General features: G+C 41.5%; 5 non-coding genes across 5 annotated transcripts; 2 read left to right on the top strand and 3 right to left on the bottom strand.

Moving 5' to 3' along the window:
• Positions 1-1,151: 1,151 nt before the first annotated feature.
• trnaq-cug (transfer RNA glutamine (anticodon CUG)) lies at positions 1,152-1,223 on the bottom strand. The gene has a single exon. It is a non-coding gene; the product is annotated as a tRNA-Gln (tRNA).
• A 1,061-nt stretch (positions 1,224-2,284) lies between these two features.
• Positions 2,285-2,355, top strand: trnag-gcc (transfer RNA glycine (anticodon GCC)). Its single transcript has one exon. It is a non-coding gene; the product is annotated as a tRNA-Gly (tRNA).
• A 415-nt stretch (positions 2,356-2,770) lies between these two features.
• On the top strand, positions 2,771-2,844 carry trnan-guu (transfer RNA asparagine (anticodon GUU)). The gene has a single exon. It is a non-coding gene; the product is annotated as a tRNA-Asn (tRNA).
• A 2,197-nt stretch (positions 2,845-5,041) lies between these two features.
• Positions 5,042-5,113, bottom strand: trnae-uuc (transfer RNA glutamic acid (anticodon UUC)). Its single transcript has one exon. It is a non-coding gene; the product is annotated as a tRNA-Glu (tRNA).
• Positions 5,114-6,092: 979 nt separating this feature from the next.
• trnak-cuu (transfer RNA lysine (anticodon CUU)) lies at positions 6,093-6,165 on the bottom strand. Its single transcript has one exon. It is a non-coding gene; the product is annotated as a tRNA-Lys (tRNA).
• Between the last annotated feature and the right edge of the window lie 5,705 nt (positions 6,166-11,870).

Genomic DNA, 11,870 nt, shown 5'->3' with positions numbered 1-11,870 from the left:
TAAGATGATGAATGGGATGGATAGGATAGAGGTGGAGAGACTCTACCCGCTCAGAAAGGATAGTAGGACTCGGGGGCACAGCCTCAAGATAAAGGGGGGCGGTTTAGAACGGAGTTGAAGAGGAACTTCTTCACTCAAAGGGTGGTGAATCTCTGGAATTCTCTGCCCGTTGAAGTGGTGGAGGCTGCCTCGCTAAATATTTTTAAGACGCGGGTTGATGGGTTTTTGATAAGAGAGGGGATTAAGGGTTATGGGGAGAGGGTGGGAATGTGGAACTGAGCCACGACAGATCAGCCATGATCTGATTGAATGGCGGGGCAGGCTCGAGGGGCTAGATGGCCTACTCCTGCTCCTATTTCTTATGTTCTTATGTAACATCTGAAACATGCTAGGGTGAGGGAAGTCTGTATGATTTCAGTTTTGTGCTGAATATTATCAGAATCTCTCTGTTACAGTCATATTATTTTTGCACTGACCTCAGCTTGAAACGCTTTCTCCAAAATCAGAAATGCTGAGTATTATGAAAAATTTCACAAAGTTGTGTAAATTCTCTAAGACACGTTGAATTTTGTCCAAAATATATTTGAGGTTAGCATTTATTTAACAACCTAATCTTATTAAATGATTTTTCAACCAAAAAAAAACTTAAAATAGTCAGTTGCTCTTCATTAGCAATCTCCTAAAATTACTTTCTCCGGACAATCTAAAAATATGATTGCCAGCATTTGTCTGAATAAGTATAAAGCTGTTAAGTAACTTTTTCATCGAAAGTAACAAGGAATTTTTAAACACTTCTTAAAGGTTTGTACTGAGCCAACCAGGAGCCGATTCTCAAATCTTCTGATCCGTAATCAGACGCGTTATCCATTGCGCCACTGGCTCAGACGCGAAAGTGGGATAGTTGTCACATACTAGCTCGACGTTTTGAACGTTTCAGGCAGAAACATTGTCAAAAAGTTTGTGTTTATTTGTGAGGTAAAGGCCCATTATTGAGATTGTCTTTATTCATTTCCTATCATCCCGAATTGCCCTTGAATTGAGTAACAGCAGTGAAACGGGCTGGCAAATTCTCCTCTCGATTCGGATTTGGTGATAAATTTAAACGAAACGCCCTTTAGCCAATCCATCACCTGTATTTGCAAATTGAAACAAGATTCCGCCGAGATTTGAACTCGGATCGCTGGATTCAGAGTCCCGAGTGCTCACCATTACACCACAGAACCCAACACATAGGCATAACCTGAAAATCGTGGATCAATACTTGTGCCAATTTGAACAGCAGGGCGAAATATCAGTCCCGTTGCACAATTATTCATATTTATATTTCCCTTGCTGGTTCCTCCTGTAAAAATGAGTAGGCTCCCTTCCACTGCATTAAATTTCACTGTAACTGACCACATTCAAACACCAATGTTTGCATCGAACTGACATAAACCTTACTGCAGTAAATCCACTGAACAACATCAGCTTATCACAGCTCTGCTTTCATCACACTGGAAGCCAATGTGAAAATATCAACAATTTCAAATCTTAACAGACAGGAAGGAGTGTGTGAGTGCGGACAATTGGCGCTGTGCACATTCCTGTAACCAGTGTTTGGGAGAATCAGGCAGATGGGATGCTGGTGGTCTCGTGGTTAGGATTCAGCGCTTTCAGATGTCGCAGACTGGCCTCGATATATGAAGACTTAATGCATTTTTTTAACGTCAGAGTAAAAAGTTTTGGGGTTTTCCTTTATCCGACTTGCCAAGGACTTCTCGTGCCCCCTACTAGCTCTCCTAAGCCCTATTCTTTAACTCATTCCGAGCTAAGTTGTAACCCTATATCAGTGTTATCAAGTGTTGAAAGTGGAAGTTTGGCCTGGTGTCGCACTGGGTACCAGCTTTGAAGAAATGTAGCAACTTAAAGCTTTTGCAGAATGGTATGATGCGTATTGTAGTGATATGAGTTGAGTATAAGAGACAGTGTGCAAATAATTTGAATACGTTTTAAGCATGTTTAGACTGATGTGGTGAAAGCAGAGGCATATTTGGGAGAAAGAGGCTGTGTGAGAGGGGGATTGTTGCAGAGTGTTTGTGTTTTGGAGGAAGGTTGAAAGTTTGAGATGCGGTTGTGAATGAAAGGAAGGTGTTGAACAGCATGAGAGGCTTGTGCGATGTTGCGTGTGAGATTTGAGTGAGAGCATTTGTGGGCGTTTGGGGAACGAAAGCACAAAGTAAGAAAATTACAATGCTGCTGAGTGTGAAGGAAGAGAGAGCATGTGGGAGTAGTAGTAACAAGCACAGCATTGGTGGTTCAGTGGTAGAATTCTCGCCTGCCACGCGGGAGGCCCGGGTTCGATTCCCGGCCCATGCAAAGCTTCTTCTTTCTCCGTTCACTCTATGCTGAAACGAATCTCTTATCAAAACAAGGGAAATGTTAAGTCTTGGAAAGAAATCCTGAGGGAAATGAATCACTATGTTCGGAAAGAGGTGCAGTTGTGAATGGTGTTATTGATGATTGAGTGGAAAGTATTGGATCTTTGGGCTACTGGTGGTCGGTTCCTATTCCTCCCTGTGATAAGAGACACTGGTTATCTTTCCCTGCCCGTTCATCGGCGAAAGGGAATAACCAACACACTACAGCAGTGCTGCGGGATCAACGGAACTAAAGAGACTTGTACAGAATTGTAAACAGTGCGGTCACGCTGCAGTTCTGGAACAGGTTTTCAGAAATCGAATTGTGGTCATGGACACACTAGTTTAGAATATATTTCATAGCTGCTGCCTCAGTCTCTGTGGCGCAATTGGTCAGCGCGTTCGACTGTTAACCGAAAGGTTGGTGGTTCGAGACCACCCAGGGACGGTATTTTGCTATTTTCTCACTATCAGCATTCACGGGTAACCAGTTGCCTGCTTGAAAAGTCTGGAACTACGAGGGAGAGTTTGGCAGTGTACAAGCTGAGACATTGTATATGCCTCCGATTCTGTGTGTGCCCTTGTATCTTTCGAGTTACCAGGATCTCTATATGTCTGCGTCTGAATCTAGTGTGCCCCGACATCTATATGTGTCCCTGAATCTGTGTATGCCCCCCTGTATCTCTGTGGACTCCAATACCTGTGTGTGTGTGTGTGTGTGTCTGTAAATGTCTGATTCTTTGTGCCGTTTTTAAGACTAAACCGTGAAAATGTCTAACAAACGAATTGCAGAGGGCAGAAATGTTTACCCTCTAAGATTCTGAATTTGATTAACGTCTGATAACTGCATCGAATGTACAATTTGAAGTCTCACATAATCCCAACTTCAATCTCCAGACATTATCAACCAATGGGAAATGAAGAACACGATTTATCTGCGGTGCCTGGTTATAAAAAGAGTGAATACGCCAGCCGAGATCCCTCCACAAACTCCAATCTCGGACAATATCGTTCAATATTCATATTTCAGTAACCGGTTCGCAGACTCACAAGCACCAGCGCCTGCAGTCGCTGTGGTCCGCCAGCAGAAGGTGGTGTTGTATCACTTTAATCACAAGGTTAGTGCAGCAGGTTTGAGGAGATATTTGAGGAACATTTATTTCCCTGTTTCCATAGAAAGGGAACAATTAGTAAAGCAATGGCATTAATATCTCTGTCAGTAACATTCACAGAGAAATCTGGCCGAAGGATAGCGAATTTAATACTTGCATTCATATTTACCTTCCGGCTAGTGAACATGTCGATTACCAGCTAATTATTGTATAACCTTACATTTTAGTGATTTAAAGATGTGTCTATTTTCTCATCCAGACATTATCAAATAATATTTCATTATAATTGGACGCATATCTCTTTTTCGCTGGATTTTCCATTCCTCGGTGCTCAGTTTTTCCCCCTTAGTCCGTTTAGAAATCCAGCCGAACCCTGCCTCTATGTTATGTTCTGTGTATATTTAAAATGTAGTTGCTTGTTATAATTTTTGACTTCAGCACAATTCGAGCCCTAACTCACTCTGATCTATAACACACACTGTAAATTGCATGAGAGTCTCAAAATGACTAACTGTGCACTGATTTGAGTTATTAGCTCATTATACCAATCTCACTGCCGAATGCTGACACGGGATTTTATTAAGTGTAATCGCAGACAATCCAATTTTCTGTTCCGAGCTTTAATCTGAATCTGAATGTAACTCAATGGGAGTTTGGGGCTAGTATTTCATGGACATTATCATCTCAGTATCCATCAGAATTTCCCATGTCCTCCGCACCGCCCCCCCCCCCACCCCACTCCACGCCCCCAACGCCTCCCTCCCCCGCAACCTCCACCCCCCCATAAACGCCCCCACCCCACCCCCGGCCGCAGACCAACACCATTTATTAATCTCGATTCCACGTCTTCAGTTCACCATCTTTAGTTTTAATGGTGACATTTATCAATGAGTTGGAGCGATGGAGGCTGAGAGGGCGGGGCTAAATACGCGGGGGTTCAGTGAGGTTTCAGAACTGGTGGAGTCACCAACTCCCACCCACTTTGACACGGTGCTACTCCATTCTGGAACGGGATTGATGATAAACTGTCAGCTAAACAGAACATTATACTCACCATGTAATCAGTTTCTGGAGGTGAATGTATTTGAAAGCAAAGGAAGGGAATATCATTTACTGCAGATGATAGAATGACTGTGTGACTATATCTGTAGTGACAGTGACCTGGGATGAAGCAATGGAGACGGTAATGATGATCAATGAGATACAAATCTCAGATATCACAGCAGAACTGTGAAAAGCTCATGTTGTTCAGCAGATTTCCCACAAGAAGCTATAGAAGAGGCAGAGGCTACGAGTGATCTTTGAGTGTGGTGAACTACAGTGAAATGTAGTGGAGTAGAATGTATTATTATTCATTTTGACAGGAGGAAGCAGCAAGGGGAATGTAAATATAAATTGCCGGTATTGGGCCAATGGGTTTATTTTGTTTCTCCAGGCAGTTCAAACTGACACAATGATCGCTCCTGTTTTCCATCAGGAAGGAATTTCAGCCCCTCCTAAATCTTGTGCTGGTCGGCAGCAATAAAGTCTACATTCCCTGCCCGGGAATCGAACCCGGGCCGCGGCGGTGAAAGCGCCGAATCCTAACCACTAGACCACCAGGGAAGATGCACGGAGTAACCTTAATCTGACCGATACATTGCAGCGTTTTTCAAATTCTCCAGAACGGCTTGTCGAGGGAAAAACAAATTGTTTTGATAGAACAGGAATGACTCCTTCAGCCAACAGCAAATTACTGCAGATGCTGGAACTTAAAAAAAACTTAAAATGCTGGAAAATCTCACCAGGCATGACGGCATCTCTGGAGAGAGAAATTAAGACAATGTAATTGAGTCTAAACTGCCCTCTGAAATGGCCCAACAACATAGTTAGTTCAGTGGGAAATAGGGATGGACAACAAATACTGACCATGAAATCTATATTGTGTTAGCAGCATTTTACGAAAGAATTAATAATTTTCATTTTGTTTCATTTCATGTCAGGCAGGGTGACATATTCGGGGCTCTTATTATTTAAAACCTCAGCCCTTTAACTATTTAGACACTTATGGTTCAGTCAGAGAAAAGTCATCCACTGTGATCCAAAACAAGGAATTTTAGCTGCTGCAAATCCCACCTCAAAACGGAAAATGTTGGAAGATTCATCAGTTTCAACAGCTTCTGTGGAGGGAAAGAGAGTGAATGAGACAGGTTGCTGATCTTTGACCCTAACTCGAAGAAATTGATGATTTCGCGGTTTTCAAACAAGTACAGAGTCAAGAAAAATAGGGAGAGGGGAGGGAAGAACAAATAGTCTTTTGATAGGATGGAAGGCTGCAGTGATTGAATTACAATGGAGATGATTGTTGTTTCCACTGACACAATCTCGCAGATCTGGGTTTAAATCTCATAATAAATGAGAACAAAACCTCTCGCTGAGTTCAGCGCTAAAGTCACCGCCTTCCAGTGATCTGCAGGCAGTTTTCATTCACAACTGTGAGATGAGCAACGGAGAAGCGAGAGAGACACAGTTTTAGCCGTGACACTTCTGGAGGAACGAAGGTCTGGAATTCACCCAGGAGTAAGTCAAAGTTTAAAAATATCGATGCCCAACGTGGGGCTCGAACCCACGACCCTGAGATTAAGAGTCTCATGCTCTACCGACTGAGCTAGCCGGGCACATACACTGCAGTGCTAACCACTGTGCTACTACCACGCTGCCCTTTCTACTGCATTCAATGCTACTGCAGTTCACTCCATTTACAGGATTAGTATCAACCAGTGATAAACCATCGTGTGGTGATTCTGCTGAATAACATTAAATTATCACCGTTAATGGGCCATCCAACGCTGGGCGCCATTGATTTGAAACTTTGCTGCTTTTCTGGGTGAACTCCAGCTCTCCATTCCTCCCGCAATGTAACCGCTCAAACTGAGTCTTTCTCCTTCCCACATTGTTAAACTCACAGTTACTGGTTTCTGAGTGAAAACTGCCTCCACTTCACTAGGGATGGGAGAGTTTACTATTTCATTCAATTAAAAGTTTTCTTGTCATTGAATCAGAGATTTGGACCCAGATTTGCGAGATATTTGTGTCAGTAGAAACAATAAACTTTCCCCCACTGACAGCCAGATTTTAACCCGTATCAGCATTTTGTACCATCAGCACTTTCCAGCCTATCGCTCTCTTATTTTCTTCTTTTGTTCTTCACATGTGACTTTTCCAATTCAGACACAAACAAAGAAATCTCCCTAATATTGATTCTGACAGTTGCAGACCTGGAAGTAACGCAGGATTGTTGTACAGCAATAAATCTACATTCCCTAACCGGGAATCGAACCCGGGCCGCGGCAGCGAGAGCGCCAAATCCTAACCACTACACCACCAGCGAAGCTAATGCAAGCTCTTTTAAAATGTTCATTTATTCATGAATCACCTGCTTTTTATTGTATTTGGGATTTTTTATTCACCAAATGCAAGTTTATCCTTCACATTGTATCCTTCACAAAGAACTTGTCTTTGTCAAAACTGAGTATGTCATGTCTCTACTTAGATGAGAAAACACCACGCTGGTTAGTAATATACTGTATACACTCTCTCAGTAATGACTGAACTGGACCCAGTCTGCATTCATATTAATACAGGTGCTGTATCGATATCTGGTGCATTCGGCTCTGTCTCTGTATTACTGCACAAAACCCGTCCCTCATTTATATTACAACAGATCATGTTAGTTGGATTGAGCATGCAAAATTGTCCGTTATTTTCCCTTAGAGTATGTGGATTAGCCATGGAAAATGTGTGGGGCTAACGGGGATAGGGCAGAGGGGAGGACCTGGGTGGGATGCAGACTCGGTGGGCCAAGATAACCTTTCTTCTGAACTGTAGGAATTCTATGGTTCTATGTCTAAGAAATATCATAGACATTTGCGTGCTTATTTATTTTAAATAATCTATTTTCTAATAACCCCGTTTGGAGAAATGATCTCTTTTAGCAATTCCCCTTCAGTTTTCCCAGTGATAACCTTCAGCCCATCTCTGCCTTCCACGAATGCATGGAAACACCAAACAGTTCATGTATTTCAACTGAAGAACATTTAGTGTGTAAGTATTTATTGACAACCATTCTGTTGTGTGTTCTTGCAAACAAAATCATTTCAGTCTCACTATTTTGTTCCCGGTGTTGACTTATCTGTCTTTAGAGATCTGTTGGAAAACGGATAGGCTGACAATGTGTGACAGCAGTATTCACAACGGTTTCAACTCTCTTCAGTTCAGCAACACATTGTTAATCAATGTTCCTTTTTTTTGCCAAGGTGCATGAACCAAAATGTTTGCCTTCATTCGGATTTTTTTTAGTATGAGTTAAAAGGACAATAACCATATAATTTGCAAGAAAAGATGAAGTCATCTTGTTTGTTCAGAGACTGTGATTCATGTCCCTCAGCACACGGTTTAATTGTTTCAATGGGGACATTAGAAGATTTATAAATAGGAATTTTCACTGTGTGTGCAATATTGTTTAACTGGGAGTGGTCTCTAGTACAGTCAGCGATCATTGAATTTCAGAGCCATGTTCTGGATTATACCACCTGAGCTTCGTATTCTTTGGGTATTTTACGATATCCAAAGGATTTATTACCCAGTCCTTGCCGTAGTTGGTGTCACTGGTAAGTCATATTTCTCTGTGTTCATTGTCCTTGTCCATGTTACAAAGTTATTGATATCATTCTGTGTAACCTTCATGGTTTGTAGCTGTGAGTGCACTGGAAACATTTCTCCTTGCCACACAGCTATCCTCACACTACCTGACATTCAATTTCAATCTTTCCACTTTACGGCCATCGTTATGAAACATGATTTCCAGTATTATGATTCACAGCCAATTCCAAATCAGCTGATTCAACATCTTCAACTGCACAGCCTTCAACACAATCAAAGCAGAGTCATCCAGACCAGAAATATTTGCTCCAAACCTACTGGCACCATTGTGTCCCCCATATACAAATCTGAAGAAGGCAGCAAATTGGAGATTTTATTAACTGGTGAATGTGGCTTCTTGCTACATCATTGCGGGGCTTTTCTGCTGTGAACGTTGTCTCGAGCAGAATAGGTGAATTCATTCTATTCTGGGGTGGATTTAATAAAAATGTTTCAGCTGTTACCAAGGATCCTGAGAGATTGTTTCTCTTGTGCTCAGTCTAAAGTACGAGTAAATTGTGTTTCTCTTCCTTACAGTGAATGTGTTGACGATTCTTATCCTGTCATGAGGGAAGTGTGGTCTTTCCAGAAGTATGATACGTTACCTCATTTCCATGTCAGCAGCGGATCTACTGGTCGTTATCATCGATCTCATATTGAGGCAAATTCCGATTAAGTTTGAATTTTTAATCATTTACCACATTAAAATATGTAATATCCATGCTGTGCTGCTTTATGCAGTCACTGATTGCTCTGTCTGGTTCACTGTCTCTTTCACCTTTGATCGATTTGTGGCTATTACTTGTCAGAAGCTGAAAATAAAATACTGCACTGAGAAAACTGCAACAGTGGTTCTCGGAACTGTGAGTGTGCTATTCAGTGTAAAGAACATTTTCTGGTATTTCATGTATGGTGATAGGTATGTGTTTCAGAATATTCCCCATTTTTGTAATGTAGACTTTGATGCCCTCTCTTCTGCAGCATGGGGAGCCGTTGAAAATCTGCATTATATTTTAACACCGTTCATTCCTTTTTTGTTGATTCTGTTGCTGAATGTTTTCACCATTAAACACATTCTAGGGTCGACCAAATTCCGCAGGAGACTTCAGAGCCACAAGCGTATGGATAGTTCAAAGGACCCAGAGACAGTGAAGAGAAGAAAATCCATTATCTTACTGTTTGCTCTATCAGGAAATTTTATCCTACTATGGTCAGTGTTACTTATCCACTCCTTTTGCAAACGATTATATAATGTAAACTTAATTCATTTCTATATTCCTGCATTTGTGCGGGAATTAGGATTTATGCTCCAACTTCTGAGTTGCTGCACCAATACATACATTTACGCAGTGACCCAGACACAATTCAGAGAGGATCTAAAGAATGTGATCAGATCTCCATTTACTGCAATTGTGAAATTACTTGCAGAATAAACATATTTTTCGTTAGAACAGGGTGATTATCTCGTGTTCTGCACAAAACAATATCTCAGTGAAACATACACAGTGTAGACATATTTTGTGTCACCATTTCTGATTAAAACGTGTATTGAAATTGTAAAAACAAATAAAAAAATGAATTGAGTCCAGAAAAAATCCAGATTCAAATCAGCTAATACTAATGAACCAGCCTGGACATCATGTTGACCTCCAGTTTTGTACCATTCTGTTAGCTTGCGCGGATGTTTGCATTTCACTTCAGCTGCAACACAACTCCCTCAATGAAATGTATCTCAAAACTCAACCCCCGTGAACTCTCTTCTCAATTCCACCCCACCTCACCACACCCCCACCCTCCCGCTCAGCTCGACCCTCAGCCCAAACAGTCCCACCCCCTTTGCACAGTGTTCATTACCGGATTTAGCAATGGTGAATTGAACAGATTGGAGTAGAGATTTATGGATGAATGGATTATTTGGCAAAGGTGGTTGCAAATCTTCCCCATAGAACAGAATATAAGCAAGGTTGGTCTTTGTTTGTGAAGGGTCTGAAAAGTAGATAATTGTTGAAAAATTCGGACAAAAATAGATTTATCTTCAGTTATGATTTTTTTAATGAATTTTGAACAAGTATTTAAAATAATAAAATAGAATGTAATGGATTGATTAGCCGAAAACAGACATCTTTATTAGCAGGAATAACAAAGTAAGTATTCTATTCATAACCATTCCACGCCGTAAGTTACTGGAAAATATGTAAACGACTTTTTATTCACTTTTTCCTACCCTTAAAAAAAAACTCTGAAAACCTTTTTCACTGCAAACATGATTATAGTGATACAGTTTCACCATCTGCTGGCGACTCACAGCGCTGGTCTCATGTGTCAGCATTCAGTCGCTGGATGCCTGCACTTGGGAACCATTTGCTCAAGTGTGGATATTGGACAAAATTGTCTGGGATTGAAGTTTCCAACAGGAGCTCGGCTGGTCAGTTTGCCACTTTATCAGCAGTCACTGTGCAGGAACTCTATTTCTCTTTTCCATGGGAGGTCGTGACTTGAGATTGTAGATGTATATTTAACACGTGTATTTGTACATTAGGTGGCGTTATGAAACGCAAATCCAATTTTGAGTGGGAGTGGCTGAAATTTCCTGAACTCTGTCATTCACCTGTCACAGATTATCACTTTTAATTTCACATAATGGACCTAACTCAACGTTGTTTATATTTCCATGAGAATTGTTTCAAAGGATGCGCTGGCCCTCGTACCTTGGTGATCTCCTTGAAACCTATAACCTTCTGAAGGTCCATCGCAGTTGGGGCGTTAAGAGAGATCTTCCGTTTGTCCTCCTCTCACTTTTTCGAACGGTGAACTTTCTTAAAATCTGGAGTATTACTGCCTCATTTCAGTTATCATACAACTCCACTGCTTTTTCCTGCAGCTTATATTAGCTAAACTTTGCGTGGAGGTTCCAGGAAGAATTGAAATCGCGCCTCCTGGTTTCCAAGACCAGTGCTCTCACAATTGAGCTATGGAGCCAAATGCTGCCAGCTGTTTGCGGTACGAGTAACATTATCAGTGGGTTGAGGAGCAGGATGGGGTTTGACGTAGGAGATTTTTGATGAATGGGGAAATGTCTGAGGTGGAGAGCAGGAAGTTAAAAGACGCAACTTGAAAGTGATATGATTTGACATGTGTGCTGTGTGTGTATCTGACATGTATGTTGTGTATCTGACATGTATGTTCTTCAGAGTTTATCGTTAGTGTTACATCTCTGACTTCTCCAGCTCCGCTGCCAGTTCATCCAGCTGGAAGATTTAGATGTTGTTCCCTTCACAGACGCTGTGGGGCGATTGATTTCTGTGTTTCTCCTGAGAGGAGAGATTCAGTGGGATGAGTCTGTTCGCTCTGGAGTTTAGAATAATCAGAGATGATCTTATTGAAACATCTGAAACTGGGAAACAGTGTGACATGAAAATCTTGAGAAGGTTTTTCCCCCGGCCCCTCCCCTGGCTAAATTATTACGAACAAAAAAAAAATACGGTGAATGATGTAAGAGGAGTTTGGAATGTTTGGGAAAGGTGAAGCTCAGAATTGAAAGATGCAAATGATTTAATTGATGATTGAGAGGGATGGATAGAAACTTTGGGGATTCTGTCTCAGAAAGGGCAGCAGGACTAGAGGGCACAGCCTCAAAATAAGTGTGGGGGGGTGCAGTATAGAACGGAGTTGAGGAGTAACT

Source organism: Carcharhinus amblyrhynchos, unplaced genomic scaffold (genome assembly GCF_965287045.1).
Source record: "Carcharhinus amblyrhynchos unplaced genomic scaffold, sCarAmb.v2.hapA scaffold_38, whole genome shotgun sequence".
NCBI classification, from domain to species: domain Eukaryota; kingdom Metazoa; phylum Chordata; class Chondrichthyes; order Carcharhiniformes; family Carcharhinidae; genus Carcharhinus; species Carcharhinus amblyrhynchos.
The sequence above is the reverse complement of the archived record's forward strand: the minus strand, read 5'-3'. Positions and strand labels throughout refer to the sequence as shown.